Source organism: Scyliorhinus canicula, chromosome 5 (genome assembly GCF_902713615.1).
Source record: "Scyliorhinus canicula chromosome 5, sScyCan1.1, whole genome shotgun sequence".
NCBI lineage: Eukaryota > Metazoa > Chordata > Chondrichthyes > Carcharhiniformes > Scyliorhinidae > Scyliorhinus > Scyliorhinus canicula.
In genome coordinates this window covers 150644500-150660629 of record NC_052150.1, presented here as the reverse complement: position 1 = coordinate 150660629, position 16130 = coordinate 150644500, and positions in this window count along the sequence as shown.

Here is a 16130-nt window from a genome sequence, read left to right as displayed (position 1 = left end):
CTTAAAGATTTGAAGTTATTTAAATCCCAAGCCCTTCAAAAATGGGGAAGAAAACACGAGCTGAACTTGTCAGAAGAAATAAAACACATGGAGTGCATTGATTCAAAGGCCATCGAGCATAGCTTAGGACAAAACCATTGTTCCTGCAGTTTCAATAGACTTCAATATTTCCTCTGAGATATTATTACTGCTGAGACAATTATGAATACCTGGCCGAGTTTCAAAAGTCCCAAAACCAACTTTCTCAACAAGGTGGCTGCGTTTCCTTTAGTTTCAAGAGGCCATTGAAGTATTTTCTGTCTTGTTATAAAATAGATGTTTGGTTTTAATGGATTGACAACTTGAGGAGATTTAAAATCCATGTGTAATCTTTGTGTATGTGATTAAGTTTCTTTTTCTGTGTCAAATATGTATGAATGAAACCTCTATTAGGTTATTTTAAGCTTAATTAATTTTCATCTCCTACCTGACTCCTGAGGTAGATTGTAAATACAAAGGGAGTGGCTATGGTGGGAGCATGGAGGAGGGGAGAAAGGACCAAGGGTGTCTGCCTCCTGGAGGTGGCAAGTCCCATTCTATCATGCCTCCGCCCTCCACCTCCCCCAGAGCAAAAACTGCCTATGACTGAACCCCAGGTATCAAGGTGGATCTACTGACTAGGGGAATTTTGAAACTTGATGAGCTCACTACCTTGGTAGTGAAAATAAAAGCCATGCTATAACCAAAGTGATGGCATAAAATACAGTCTTATAACTTAACCTTCAACATCTGCTTTCTGATCATTTTGGTTTTTTTTGCAGGCAACTTTAGTTTTAAGAAAATGATCTCTTCTAGGATAACGTTGATCTAGGCTATCATCGTGTAGTGATTGTTCAAATGAGACTTGCCAAGACCCCCTATTTGATCCAACTTGAGATTTGTTTTTTCCTTGGTCATTAAGGCCTTGGGCAGGATTCTCCAACCCCGCGCCAGGTCGGAGAATCGCTGGCAGGCCGTGTGAATCGTACCACGCCGCACCGGCATGGTTGATGCGGCGCCACTCATGGGCCGCTCTGCGCGACAGGCCCGCCGATGGGCCGAGTGGTCGTAAGAAAAGAGCAGAGTCCCGCCGGCGGCGTTCTAACCTGCTCTGGGCCAGCAGGACCTCAGCATGGAAGGGTCGGGTTGTGACCTATGGAGGGGGTGCCTCCTATGTGGCCTGGCCCGCGATCGGGGCCCCACAATCGGCGGGCCGGCCTCTCTGGTTGGGGCCTCCTTTCCTACGTGCCAGCCCCTGTAGTCCTGCACATGTTGCGTCGGGGCCGGCGCGTTGAAGGAGGCCACTGCGCATGCGCGGATCCCGTGGCACACAGTTCGCGCCGGGATCGGTAGCTGGAGTGGCGCGAACTGCTCCAGGGCCGTGCTAGCCCTCTGTAGGGGTCAGAATTAGTCCCGGGAGCGGCCCATTCATACCGTCGTAAAACATAATGCCGTGGACACACTGCCGCGCAGCATTGGAGAATCCGCCCCATATGTGGGCGTTTTGTTCATTTTCTGATATCTAAAAGTTGAGTACCATAATGACCTATTGGAATTGAAGCCTCAAACCACCCCAAATATTGCCTTTGTTGTGGCTGGAAGTAGGATCTTCAATGGAGGGGTCCACTTTGGGCTCCAGACTGGAACAGCGATACCGATGCCTTAAGAAGTGGGACATTCCATTTATTTTTGTCCAAAAGAGCAACTAACCGGATGGTATCTAGGGGAGTCAAATGCAGACCCATGTTGCAATTTGCAGTCTGCTGTACAAGGAGGTGCCTGTCGATGGCGTTTAAATTAAAAGATCTTCTGACTTCAATAGGCTTACAGAATGCGAAGTGACATAGTGCCAGAATTGTAGGACATGAGTTTGCAGAGCCATTGATTTTTGCTCACGTCACTGAATTGGTGTCTGAGAAAAAAAGGATTGTTAATGTCTTTACTATTTTTGATCAATTAATCGGTAATTTCCATCAGACTTTTATCAAAGGAGATTGAGGTGAATACTGAAATGGCTGAAAACAAGATAAGTTTTCAAAAAAAGAAAATTGTGTAGTTGAGGAAAATAAAGTACCAGGGCTTGATATATCCACTGATCAAAAGAGTGGACGTTGCAGCATTCATGGTAATTATGTCCAGAGCTCTATATATATATATATATATATATATATATAATATATATATATATATATTGGAGGATGGAAAAATGACGAATACATTACCCATTTCAGGAAAAGTAACAGGGGATGAGTCACTACTGGCTAATTAGCTTAACATTTATTTTTTAATTTTGGATTCCTTAAAAGGTGACATTCACCATATATCATTGGAGCAGAAGTGGGCCATTCGCCGCATCTAGTCTGCTCTGCCATTCAATGAAATCCTTACTTATTTGATGTGATAAACCTCAGCTCCACTTTTCCACCGTTTCCCCATAACTCTTTCCATTACTAATAAAAAATCTTTTTTTCCCTCAGTCTTGAATATACTGAACAACCCAGCCTCTACAGTCCTGTGGTATTATGCATTCTACAGATTCACTACCCTCATAAGAAAGTCCTCCTCGTCTCTCTTAAATGGACGACCCCTTACCCTGAGATTATGCCCTCTGTCCTAGATACTCCCAAAAGGGAAAACATTCAGCATCTACCCTGTCAATCCCCCTTATCCTATATGTCTCGAGGAAGTCCCCTCATTTTTCTGAACTACTACAGGCCAAACCTACACAAAGTCCTCCTGGTTGGATCCACAACATAATAACACTCTTTTATTACTTTAACACTGCAATGAAGTTAATGTGAAAAGCCCCTATTCGTCACACTCCAGCATCTGTTCGGGTACACGGAGGGAGAATTCAGAATGGCCAATTCACCTAACAGCACGTCTTTTGGGACTTGTGGGAGGAAACCCACGCAGACACCGGGAGAACGTGCAGACTGCATACAGACAGTGACCCAAGCTGGGAATTGATCCTGGTGCTGTGAAGCAACAGTGCAAACCAGCTACAGCGCTGCCCTACCGTTCTATGAAGCTGTCCCAAATATACTTTTTCATGGCTACCTCTGCCAATTTGATTTTCCTAATCCAGATGAAAATTAAAGTCACTATGATTAATGTATTGCCTATTTTTACATGCCCCCTTTATCTCCTGATTTATTCTCCATCCTACAATATAGCTACTGTTAGGGGGCCTATAGACTATTCCTGCCAGTGTCACCTTCCCATTGTTATTTCTTACCTCCACCCATTTGGATGTTACATCTTCTGAGAAATAACATTTCTTGCTATTGTACTTATTTCATTCGGTACTAACAAAGCTACCCCACCACCATTTCCTTCCTTAATGTCCTTCAGAAAAGTTACAGAACCCTGAATATTTAGTTCCCAGCTTTGATCTTGTAGCCACATCTCTAATTGCTATAGGATCATAGCCATCAACCTTGAGGTCTGCCGTTAGTCCATTGATTTTTGTGCCCAATACTACTTAAATCCTCTACTCCCTAGTTATGCGGTCTGCAAGAATTCTGGTCCCAGCACGGTTCAGATGCAGGCCATCCCAACGGTACAGCCGCCACTTTCCCCAGTACTGACACCAGTGCCCACATCCAAAACTCACTTTTCACACAACAGTCTTTGAGCATCTATTCATCTCTAAATTTATGTACCCTATGCCAATTTGTATGCGGCTTGGGTAATAATACAAATTATAGCCTTGGTGGTTCTGTTTAATTTGGTGTCTAGCTCCTCAGTCTAGGCTCCTCTGCCTAAACAGAATCTCTTCCCTCATTCTACCTATGTCATTGGTACCTACATGGATCACAACAACAGGATCTCCCATTACAGGTTCCTTTTCAGCCTGGAGCAGATGCCTGAAACTGTGCACTGGGCAGGCAATACAGCCGTCTGGACTCTGGCTCTTTGTTGGAGAGAACAGTGTCAATCCCCCTCCCATTATACTGTTCTCTACTGCCACTACATTCTTATTTGCTCCACACCCACCCCTACTGAATGGCATCTTGTACGATGGTGCCATGGCCATTCACCCTGCAGCCTCCATTCTCTAAATAACCAGGGAACTTCAAATCTGTTGGACAATTACAGAAGCTGAAACTCAACTTCTGGGTCCCTTTACCTGCTTCAGCTGCAGTCACGTCCCTGCTCCTGACCACTTTATAAAACAGAAAATCATAAGACTGAAGGGTGTGAGTGCCTCCTGAACAAAGTTCCAGGTAACTGCCTGATATCCCAGCTCAATGATTGAATTGAAGTTCCTAGAGTCACAAATATTACAGATGTGTTTGGCCTGAATCACAATATCACTCAGGAGCTCCAACATGCTGCAGCCTTGGCACATAACTTGTCCTGCCATCCTTAATGTACTTTAAATAATTACTTAAATTTTTATGGTGCTTTTTAAATATTTTCAACTTGCAAAATAACATTTCCTTTGCTATTTCAACCCTTGGGAATAGAATAAACCGTAAACGCTACTAAATACCGGATTCACATCAGATAGATAGCTACTCCTGCAGCAGAGCAAGATCACTTTCTGAAGAGTTAGAAAGCAAAAGTGCACCTCTTTCCGTCAGGATGGATGTGCCTACACTGGTGGGCTTGAAATGGGCCCTTATATAGAGTGAGATGAGTCTCTCCTGCTAATCAATATCTATTGGGGCCCTATTCAGGAAAAATAATTTACAGTGATTGGATTGGATTTGTTTATTGTCACGTGTACCGAGGTACAGTGAAAAGTATTTTTCTGCAAGCAGCTCAACAGATCATTCAGTACATGGGAAGAAAGGGAATTAAACAAAATTCAAGAAAATAGGCAATAGGGCAACACAAGATATACAATGTAACTACATAAGCATTGGCATCGGATGAAGCATACAGGGTGTAGTATTAATGAGGTCAGTCAATAAGAGGGTCATTTAGGAGTCTGGTGACAGTAGGGAAGAGGCTGTCTTTGAGTCTGTTCGTGCGTGTTCTCAGACTTCTGTATCTCCTGCCCGATGGAAGAAGTTGGAAAAGTGAGTAAGCAAGGTGGGAGGGATCCTCGATTATGCTGCCCGCTTTCCCCAGGCATCGGGAGGTATAGATGGAGTCCATGGATGGGAGGCAGGTTTGTGTGATGGACTGAGCGGTATTCACGACTCTCTGAAGTTCCTTGCGGTCCTGGGCCGAGCAGTTGCCATACCAGGCTGTGGTGCAGCCCGATAGGATGCTTTCTATGGTGCATCTGTAAAAGTTGGTAAGGGTTAATGTGGACATGCCGAATTTCCTGATGAAGTATAGGCGCTTTGTGCTTTCTTGGTGATAGCGTCGACGTGAGTGGACCAGGACAGATTTTTGGTGATGTGCACCCCTAGGAATTTGAAACTGCTAACCATCTCCACCCCGGCCCCGTTGATGCTGACGGGTGTGTACAGTACTTTGCTTCCTGAAGTCAATTACCAGCTCTTTAGTTTTGCTGGCATTGAGGGAGAGATTGTTGTCGTTACACCACTCCACCAGGTTCTCTATCTCCCTCCTGTATTGTGACTCGTCGTTATTTGAGATCCGGCCCACTATGGTCGTATCATCAGCAAACTTGTAGATGGAGTTGGAACCAAGTTTTCACTTAACTGTCACTCACTGAGGGCAGCATGGTAGCGCAGTGGTTAGCACTGCTACCTCACGGCATCAAGGACCCAAGATTCAATCCCTGCCCTCGGTCACTGTCCATGTGGAGTTTGCACATCCTCCCCATGTCTGCGTGGGTCTCACCCCCACAACCCAAAAAGATATGCAGAGTAGGCCCCCACAACCCGAAAAGATATGCAGAGTAGGTGAATTGGCCCCGCTAAATTGCCCCTTAATTGGGGAAAAAAAAGAATTGGTTACTAAAAAACGCGCTGTTTATGTGCCCACTTAACTGGAAAAGAAAAAAGCGAGAGCCAGCATAGATTTCAGTGGGAAGATCATGATTGATCAGCCTAATTATTAATTGAGGATGTGTGTTCGGGAAGATGTATTGCATTGACTTCAGGAAGCCTTTGACAAGGTACCACATATTGGAGAAAATTAAGGGATAGGAATTGGGAAAGGTAGCAAATTGGTTTGAAAGAAAAAAAGTGAAGGGTTTGGACCGGTGTTCTTTGAGTGCAGCAAAGCCCAAGCCCTGAAAAAAAAAAATTAAAATGTGGAATTCCTTAAAGGTTGTGGCTGTTCGGACAATTGGAGCTTTCAAAACTCGTGGATGGACTTTTGTTGGGCAAGGGTGTTGAGAAATGTGGTGCAAAGGTTTATGGTATAGAAATAAACCACTTAGCCCATCTCGTCTCTGCCCAGCCTAATCTCACTTGAACATTTGGTCTGGAGCCCTCCAGATTTAGGGCACTTCAGGTGCCTATCCAGACACCTTTTTAAATGTGTTTAGGGTTTCTACCTCCACTACACTTTTAAGGTAGAGGGTTCCAGATCCCTATAACCCTTGTGGTGAAATCCTTTTTCTTCATCTCCACTCTAATCCTACAGATCACCTTAAATATATGCCCCTTAGTTACCGACCTCCGTTAAAGTAAACCAACTCTTCTCATCCACTCTCCAGCCCCCTCACTATTTTGTACATCTCAATCAAATGTCCTCTCCGTCCTATTCCAAGGAGAACAACCAAGCCTTTGCAAATCTTTCCTCATGGCTAGAGGTTTCAGTCCCGGCAACATCCTTGTAAATCACCTCTGAATCCTCTTTAGGGTAACTACATCTTTTGTATTGAGGTGACCAGAACTGTACACAGTACTCAAGTTGTGGTTTAACTAGCAATTTATATAGTTCTATCAAAGTCTCCTTGCTCTTATATTCTCTACCTCGGCTAATAAAGCAAAGGATTCCATATGCCTTAACTGTATCGCTCTGTCCTGCTACCTTCAGGATCTGTAGATGTTCACTCTAAAGGCCCTCACTTGCTCTAAACCTCTTGGTAACCTCCCAGTTATTGTGTATTCCCTTGCCTGGTTTGACCTTGTAAGTGAGTGTATAACCTCCCATTGCTCTGAGTTGAATTCCATTAACCACTTCTCTGCCCATCTGACCAATCCATTTATATCTTCCAGCAATCTACAGCTATCCTCCTCGCCATCAATTGTGCAGACAACTTTTGTGTTGTCTCAAACTACTTGATCTACATTTACATTCAAATCATTAGGATATTACACAAAAAAACAGGAGCTAGCTGACCCATGTAGAGCCCCCAAATAAGAAAAAGAGTAAGAATGGAGGGAGGAGTTTTTTCCTCATCTCCCTCTTAAATTAGAAATATCTAGGGCTGGATTCTCCTGCCAGCGATGCAGGAATTTGCAGGAATTAGCAAACACAATCAGGTGCAAAATTGCACACCAGTGCCGGGCAGGACACACGACGGGATACCATGTTCCGGTGCTTCAACAGCGACGTGACTGCATTCCATGCCAGCACAGCCATATAAATTGTACAGTACACGCCATTAGCTTATCATTAACGGGCCTGACCCAGCAATTTCCTGATAACCGTGATGTTCTGCCTGCACCAGGAGGAATTACCACGGGTGAGGTTCGCTTGTGGTTTTTAAAATAGGGAAACCGGCACCGTAGCTCGGGGGGGGGGGGAGTTATCCAACATTGCTTAAGTATGTTGAAAGGTGTGCTTCTGACAGGGCCAGAGAGTGGGCTGTGGAGTCTGGGTGGATGGGGATGGACCACCATTTCCACAGCCTGCAAGACGGCCATGCAGCTCTGCACACCACTGACTGCCTACTGTGAACTTAGCACCAGGAGACCCCCCTAGCTACCCTCTGGAACTAGCCAACCCATCAGTGGGATGGGCATGCTCCAGCGCAACCACAGCTAGCTTCTTGGCTGGAACGGGAATGTGTGGGGAGTGGAGTGCAGCTCCTGCTTGTGAAGCCCTCCAGTGTCTATCCTGACCCCGGTAAATCACATGCCAGCATTTGTGGAATTGCACTACTTCTATGTGGCTGAACTATTAGGATGTCCTGAATTGCTCCGGGACCTGCACCAGTTTTGGGTCCGTAGAACTCCCGCAATTCAGTCCAGCATCAGCACTTAAGAGAATTCGGCCCCTTATATTTTAATAGTGCCCCTTTGTTCTAGATTCCTCCACTTGGGAAAACATTCAGCATTTTTTTTTATTTGGTCAGCACGGTAGCATGGTGGTTAGCATAAATGCTTCACAGCTCCAGGGTCCCAGGTTCGATTCCCGGCTGGGTCACTGCGGAGTCTGCACGTCCTCCCCGTGTGTGCGTGGGTTTCCTCCGGGTGCTCCGGTTTCCTCCCACAGTCCATAGATGTGCGGGTTAGGTGGATTGGCCATGCTAAATTGCCCATAGTGTCCTAAAATGTAAGGTTAAGGGGGGGTTGTTGGGTTACGGGTATAGGGTGGATACGTGGGTTTGAGTAGGGTGATCATTGCTCGGCACAACATCGAGGGCCGAAGGGCCTGTACTGTTCTGTGTCATGAGACATGGGCATCACAGGCTGTGCAAGCATTTATTGCCCTTTAGTGCCCTGGTGCAGTTACAAGTCAACCATATTGCTGGGGGGGGGGGGGGGGGGGGGGAGGGGGGGCTGGAGTCAAATGTAGGCCAAACCAGGTAAGGATGGCAGATTTCCTTCCCTAAAGGGCATTAATGAACCAAATGTTTTTTTTACAACAATCGACAATGGTTTCATGGTCAACACTAGACTTTTAATTCCAGATTTTTATTGAATTAAAAATTTCATCATCTGCAGTAGTGGGATTTGAACCTGGGAACCCAGAGTACTCTAGGTCTCTGGATTACTAGCCCAGTGACAATACCTCCCCATCTACTCAGTCAAGCCTCAGCCTTATTTTTGCATAAGATCATATTTTACTCTTCTGAATGCCAATTAGTGTGGTAAGTCCAGCCTGCTCAACCTTTCCTGATGAGGCAACCCCTTCATCCCAGGAATCATATAGTAAACCTTCTATGAATTGCTTCCAATCTGAGTTGATCCCACCTCTACCAATGCCCTGTTCAATTGTATCAAGATTTCCCTACTCTTATGTTCCATTATCCTTTCAATAAAGGATTCCATGAAGTATTCATGGCCCAATCCACGGCCGTATCAGCAGCTGGAGTGGCGTGAACGACTCCAGCGAAGTGCTGGCCCCCTGTAGGGGCCAGAATTGCTGATCTTGCAAATGTGTTGACGCTGTCGAGGAACACGACGGCGTTTCCGACGGCGTCAACACTTAGCCTCAGGATCAGAAAATCCCGCCCTGCATTTTTCTCTTTGTTACCTCAAGACCTGACTACTGCAATGCACCCTTGGCTGGTCTCCCATGTTTGACCCTCTGTAAACCTGATGCCATCCAAGCTTTTGCTGCCTGTGCCCCATCTTCCACCAAGTCCCATTCACAACTCCCTCATGCTTGGTGACCTTCAGTGGCTCCCAGTCAAACAATGTCTTGATTTGAAAAAAAAATGTCATCCTTGTATTCAAATTTCTCCAAGTTCTCGCTCCTCGGGCGGCGCAGTGGTTAGCATTGCTGCCTATAGCTCTGAGGACCCAGGTTTGAACCTGGCCCTGTGTCACTGTGTGGCATTTACACATTCTCTTGTGTCTGCATGGGTCTTGCCCCCACAACCCAAAGATGTGCAGGTTAGGTGGATGGGCCACGCTAAATTGTTCCTTAATTGGAAAAAAATGTTTTAAATCTCACTCCACACTATCTCTGTAATTTGCAGCCTGCAACCTTCCTAAATTTCGGTGTTCATTTAATTCTAGCCTCTTCAGCATTGCCAATTTTAATTGCTCGACTTTTGCTGTCTATTTCCCAGGCCCTAAGCTATGGAATCTCTCCCTGCCTCAATACCTTGCTTTCTTCTTTCAAAACCCACCTTAAAAACTTATCTCTTTGACCAAGCTTTTAACCTGTGCTAATGGCCAAGAACTTGGCTGTGGCTGTACTACCCACATAAAGTGGAGATGCCGGTGCTGAGCTGGGACAAGCACAGTAAGAAGTCTTAGAACACAAGGTTAAAGTCCAACAGGTTTGTTTCAAATCAGTAGCTTTCGGAGCACTGCTCCTTCCTCAGGTGAATGAAGTGGTAGGTTCCAGAAACATATATATATAGACAAAGTCAAAGATGCAAGACGATACTTTGAATGCGAGCATTTGCAGATAATTAAATCTTTACAGATCCAGAGAGAGGGGTAATCCCAGGTTAAAGAGGTGTGCATTGTCTCAAGCCAGGACAGTTGGTAGGATTTCACAAGCCCAGGCCAGATGATGGGGGGTGAATGTAATGCAACATGAACCCCAGGTCCCGGTTGAGGCCATACTCATGTGGGTGGAATTTGGCTATACGTTTCTGCTCTGCGTTGTCGCGCGTCCTGAAGGCAGCCTTGGAGAACGCTTACCCGAAGATCAGAGGCTGAATGTCCTTGACTGCTGAAGCGTTCCCGACTGGAAGGGAACATTCCTGCCTAGTCCCATGATATACGTTGTTGCAGCGTCTGCATGGTCTCGCCAATGTACCACGCTTTGGTACATTCTTTCCTGCAGCATGTGAGGTAGACAGTGTTGGCCGAGTCACACGAGTATGTACCGTCTACCTGGTGGGTGGTGTTCCCACGTGTAATGGTGGTATCCAAGTTGATTATCTGGCACATCTTGCAGAGATTGCTACAGCAGGGTTGTGTGATGTCGTGGTCGCTGTTCTGAAGGCTGGGTAGTTTGCTGCAAACAATGGTTTGTTTGAGGTCGTACAGTTGTTTGAAGGCAAGTAGTGGGGGTGTGGGGATGACCTTGGCAAGATCGATGACGTGTTGAAGGCTGCAAAGAAGATATCGTAGTTTCTCTGCTCCGGGGAAGTACTGGACGACAAAGGGTACTCTGTTGGTTGTGTCCTGCGTTTGTCTTCTGAGGAGGTCAGTGTGGTTTTTTGCTGTGGCACGTTGGAACTGTCAATCGATGAGTCGAGCGCCATATCCCGTTTGCACGAGGGCATCTTTCAGGGTCTGTTATGCTCCTCCTCATCTGAGCAGATCCTGTGTATACGGAGGGCTAATGTGTTTAGGGTGGAAGCTGGAGAAGTGGAGCATCGTGAGGTTTCCGTGGGCTAGCAGTAAAGCGAAGACCATCCTTGAAGGAGAATAGTCCATGGTGAGTCTGATGGTGGGATGGAACTTATTGATGTTATCATGTAGTCATTTCAGTGATTCTTCGCCGTGGGTCCAAAGGAAAAAAATTTCATCAATGTATCTGGTGTATAACATTGGTTGAAGGTCCTGTGCGGTGAGGAGATCTTATTCAAACTTGTGCATGATGCTGTTGGCATATTGAGGTGCGAATTTGGTCCCCATGGCTGCTCCGTATGTCTGGATGAAGAACTCGTTGTCGAAGGTGAAGACGTTGTGATCCAGAATTAAGCAGATGAGTTGCAGAATTGCGCCTGGAGATTGGCAGGTGTCGGTGTCGAGTGCTGAGGCTGTTGCAGCAATGCTGTCCTGTAAATACACAAGGCCAACACACCAGGCCGTCCTATCGTATCATGCAATGGGACCTTGTGTGAGAACCTCTCTGGCTACATCGAGAGCATCTTGAAACCCATTGTACAAGGAACGCCCAGTGATACGATGGACGTCTTACAGAAACTCAGCACCCATGGACCAGTTGAACCAGGAACATTCCTCGTCACAATGGACATCTCAGAACCCTACACCAGCATCCCCATGACGAAGGTATTGCTGCAACAGCTCAATTGCTCAGTACTCAACACCAACAACTGCCAATCTCCAGATGCAATTCTGCAACTCATCCGCTTCATTCTGGATCACATCGTCTTCAGTTTCGATAGCAAGTTCTTCATCCAGACACACGGAACAGCCATGTGAGAACAACATTCTCGCTCCACAGTATAAATATTTCCCACTTTCTCTGTCTGTTAGCTTTGGAAAAGAGTCATCGGACCTGAAATATTAGCTCTTTTCTCTCCCTACAGATGCTGCCAGACCTATTGAGATTTTCCAGCATTTGCTCTTTCGGAACGACCTGAGACACCTTCAAATCAAAACTTCCTCCGCAAAGAAACAATGACGTAACCCCAGATACCAGGACGCTCACGAGTAGAAAGATTGCTAAACTCGGGTAACCTAGGGGAGGGGAACTGTGGGGACATGTATGGCGACTACTGGAAGAGGTATGCTCATCCCTGGACAAGACGAGGAAAAAATGGGTGGAGGAACTAGGCATAAAGATAGGGGGAGGACTCTGGATCAAAGCATTGGGTGAACTTCACCTCCACGTGCGCAGGGCTGAGCTAACGCAGCTAAAGATGGTGCACAGAGCGCACATAACCCGAACCCGAATGAGTAGGTTCTTCCTGGTGGTGGAGGACAAATGTCACCAATGCAGAGAACATGTGCCAGAACCCACATGTTCTGGGCTTGCCCCAGGCTTGTCAGGTATTGGATGTCCTTCTTCGAGGGCATGTCCAGTGTTGTAGGAGTGAAGGTGGAGCATATCCAGTGTTGTGGGAGTGAGGGTGGAGCTATGTACAAAAGTGGCGGTCTTCGGGTATCAGATCACCCAGTGCTTTTCAAAGGAAAGGAGGCCGACACCCTAGCCTTTGCCTCCTTGATCGCATGCTGGAGAATCTTGCTTAGTTGGTGATCGGTAGCAGCACCAAAGACTGCAAAACTGGCTGTCCAACCTGGCGGAATTTTTCAGGCTGGGGAAAATAAAATTTGCCATCCGTGAATTGGAAGACGGCTTCCATAGGACGTGAAAGCCATTCACCAACTCGTTTCAAGACCTGTTCGTAGCAAACAAAAAGGAACACAAGGTACAAGCAGGAAGGACAAAGCCGCAAGCAACAGTCTGATGGCAAGCTAAGGCCCAAGCCAAATTGTAAATAAATGCCTATGAACATGTGCCTCGGCCATATTGGGGAATATAAAATATGTACGCCGGTTAAAGGGGGTGGCCACAGTTGTTATTATGAAAATGCTTGCCTGTAAATATACATGTTAATTTTTGTGTGTTTTTTTTCTAAAAATTTGTAATTTGTTGGATATAAAATATGAAAACTCAATAAAAAAACATTTCCAACAAAAAAATTATCTCAACTCCAGTCAAAGTGCAGGAGTTCCTCAGGGTTATGTCATAGAATCATAGAATTTACAGTGCAGAAGGAGTCTATTCGACCCATCGAGTCTGCACCGGCCCTTGGAAAGAGCACCCCACTTAAGCCCACACCTCCACCCTATCCCCGTAACCCAGTATCTCCACCTAGTCTTTTTGGATATTAAGGACAATTTAGCATGGCCTATCCACCCAATTTACACATCTTTGGACTGTGGTAGGAAACTGGAGGACCCAGAGGAAACCCACGCAGATACGGGGAGAACGCGCAGACTCCGCACAGACAGTGACCCAAGCCGGGAATCGGCTTGTTCTATGCCCAACAATCTTCAGATGCTTTATCAGTGACCTTCCATCATAAGGTCAGAAGTGGGGATGTTTGCAGATGACTGCCGTGTTCAGCGTTATTCGCAATTCCTCAGATAATGAAGCAGTCCTTGTCCAAATGCAGCAAGACCTGGTGAAAAGTCAGGTTTGGGCTGACAAGTAACATTCGTGCCACACAAGTGTCAGACAATGACCATCTCCAACAAGTGAGGGTCTAACCATTGCCCTTTGATATTCAATGGCATTACCATTGCTGAATCTCCCACAATCAACGTCCTTGGGGTTACCATTGACCAGAAACTGAACTGGACTAGCCACATTAATACTATGGTTACCAGAGAAGGTCAAAGGCTAGGAATCCTGCGGCGAGTAACTCAGCCCCTGACCACCACCACCCATCTACAGTGCGCAAGTCAGGAGTGTAATGGAATACTCTCCACTTGTCTGGATGAGAGCAGCTCCAACACACTTAAGAAGCTCAACGCCATCCAGGACAAAGCAGCCTCCGCTTGATTGCTCCCCCTTCCACAAACATTCAATCCCTCCACCACTGATGAAAAGTGTCAACTGTGTGTGCCATCTATAAGATGCACCGTACGAACTCATCAAGACTCCTTAGGCGGCTCCTTCCAAACCTACAACCACTACCATCTAGAAGTACAATAAGCAGTCTTACAACACCAGGTTAAATTCCGACAGGTTTGTTGGAATCACTAGCGTTCGGAGTGCAGCTCCTTCATCAGCTGAGTGAAGAGGTGGGTTCCACAAACACGTATATAGGTAAAGTCAATTATGTAAGATGATACTTTGAATGCCAGTCTTTGCAGGTAATTAAGTCTTTACATGCCCAGACAGTGCGAATGGAGAGAGGGGTAATCACAGGTTCAAGAGGTGGGAATTGTCTCAAGCCAGGACAGTTGGTAGGATTTTGCAAGTCCAGACCAGATGGTGGGGAGTGAATATAGTGCAACATGAGTCCAAGGTCCCTGTTGAGACCGTACTCATGCGTGCGGAACTTGGCTATCAGTTTCTGCTCGGCGATTCTGCGTTGTCACGTGTCCTGAAGACAATCTTTGGGAATACTTACCTGAAGATCAGAGGCTGAATGCCCTTGACTGCTGAAGTGTTACCCAACTGGAAGAGAGCATTCCTGCCTGGTGATTGTCACGCGATGTCCATTCATCCGTTGTCGCAGTGTCTGCATGGTTTTGCTCATGTACCACGCCTCGGGACATCCTTTCCTGCAACGTATGAGGTCAACAATGTTGGCTGAGTGTGTACTGCGTACCTGGTGGGTGGTGTTCTCATATGTAATGGTGATATCCAAGACAATGATCTGGCACGTCTTGTAGAGGTTTCAATGGGAGAGTTGTGTGGTGTTCTGGTCACTGTTCTCCTATTGATAATTATGAACAGGAATCAATACCATCAAAAGTAAACATTTGTACCAATGACATATGGCATTAAATTGATCTGAAAATGAATACTACTCCTTTAATCTGATTTTCCCAAGAAATTAGAAGAATTCTTTGAGATTAATATCATTGAAAGTGACAACACAGGTGGATAAGGTAGTCAAGAAGGCATACGGGAAGGCTGGGGAATTGAGTAAAAAAATCAGCAAGTCCTGCTGCAGCTGTACAGAACCTTATTGAGGCCACAGTTGGGATATTGGGTAGAATCTGGTCGCCACACTACCAGAAGGATGTGCAGGCTTTGGAGAGCATACAGAAGAGGTTTACCAGGATGTTGCCTGGTATGGAGGGTATTAACTATGAGGAGAGGTTGGATAAACTTGGGTTGTTTTCACTGGAAAGACAGAGGTTGAGGGGGCGACTTGATAGAAATTTACAAAATTATGAGTAGCATAGACAGAGTGGATAGTCAGATGCTTTTTCCCAGTGTGGAAATGTCAATTACTCGGGGACATAATGCAAGGGGCAAAGTTTAGAGGAGATGTGCAAGGGAAGTTTTTTACACAGGGGGTGGTGAGTGCCTGGAACTCGCTGACTGGGAAGGAGGTGGAAGCAGTTACGATAGCGACGATTAAGAGGCACCTTGACCAGTAATGAATAGAATGGGAATAGAGCGATACGAATCCCAGAAATGCAGAAGGTTTTAGTTTAGACAGGTATGATCAGCGCAGGCTTGGAGGGCCGAAGAGGGCCTGTTCCCGTGAGATACTGTTCTTTGTTCTTTTGTTTACTACCCAATTTCCTAGAAGAACTTTGCCCTTCATTGATTTAATGTTCTAACTTTCTCAGATTTCTGTATATGAACTGCTATGTAGTGTTTTCAATACCACTTACTGAGATGATGTTATATTTCATTCCATCAGACTGCAAACTTTGGCTATTTTTGCTTCCCTTGCACTTTTGCAGCTTTGTTGTGCCTTGGGGAGATTACGCAATTTATTAAAGTGGTGTAGAAAACATGGCCACGTTTCAACGATCTGTGGCGTGGAACCTGAAACCACAGAAGTCATGTTACTCTTTTTAATCCTGGTACAGAAACTTAACTACTGTTCTGGATGAAAACAAAGTACAGCTTTTTGGTTCCTGTCTCAAATCACTGAATCAGAGTCAGTGTGCCTTCGTGACCATGCCTTTTTTAGCAATGTGAAATAATCCGCATAT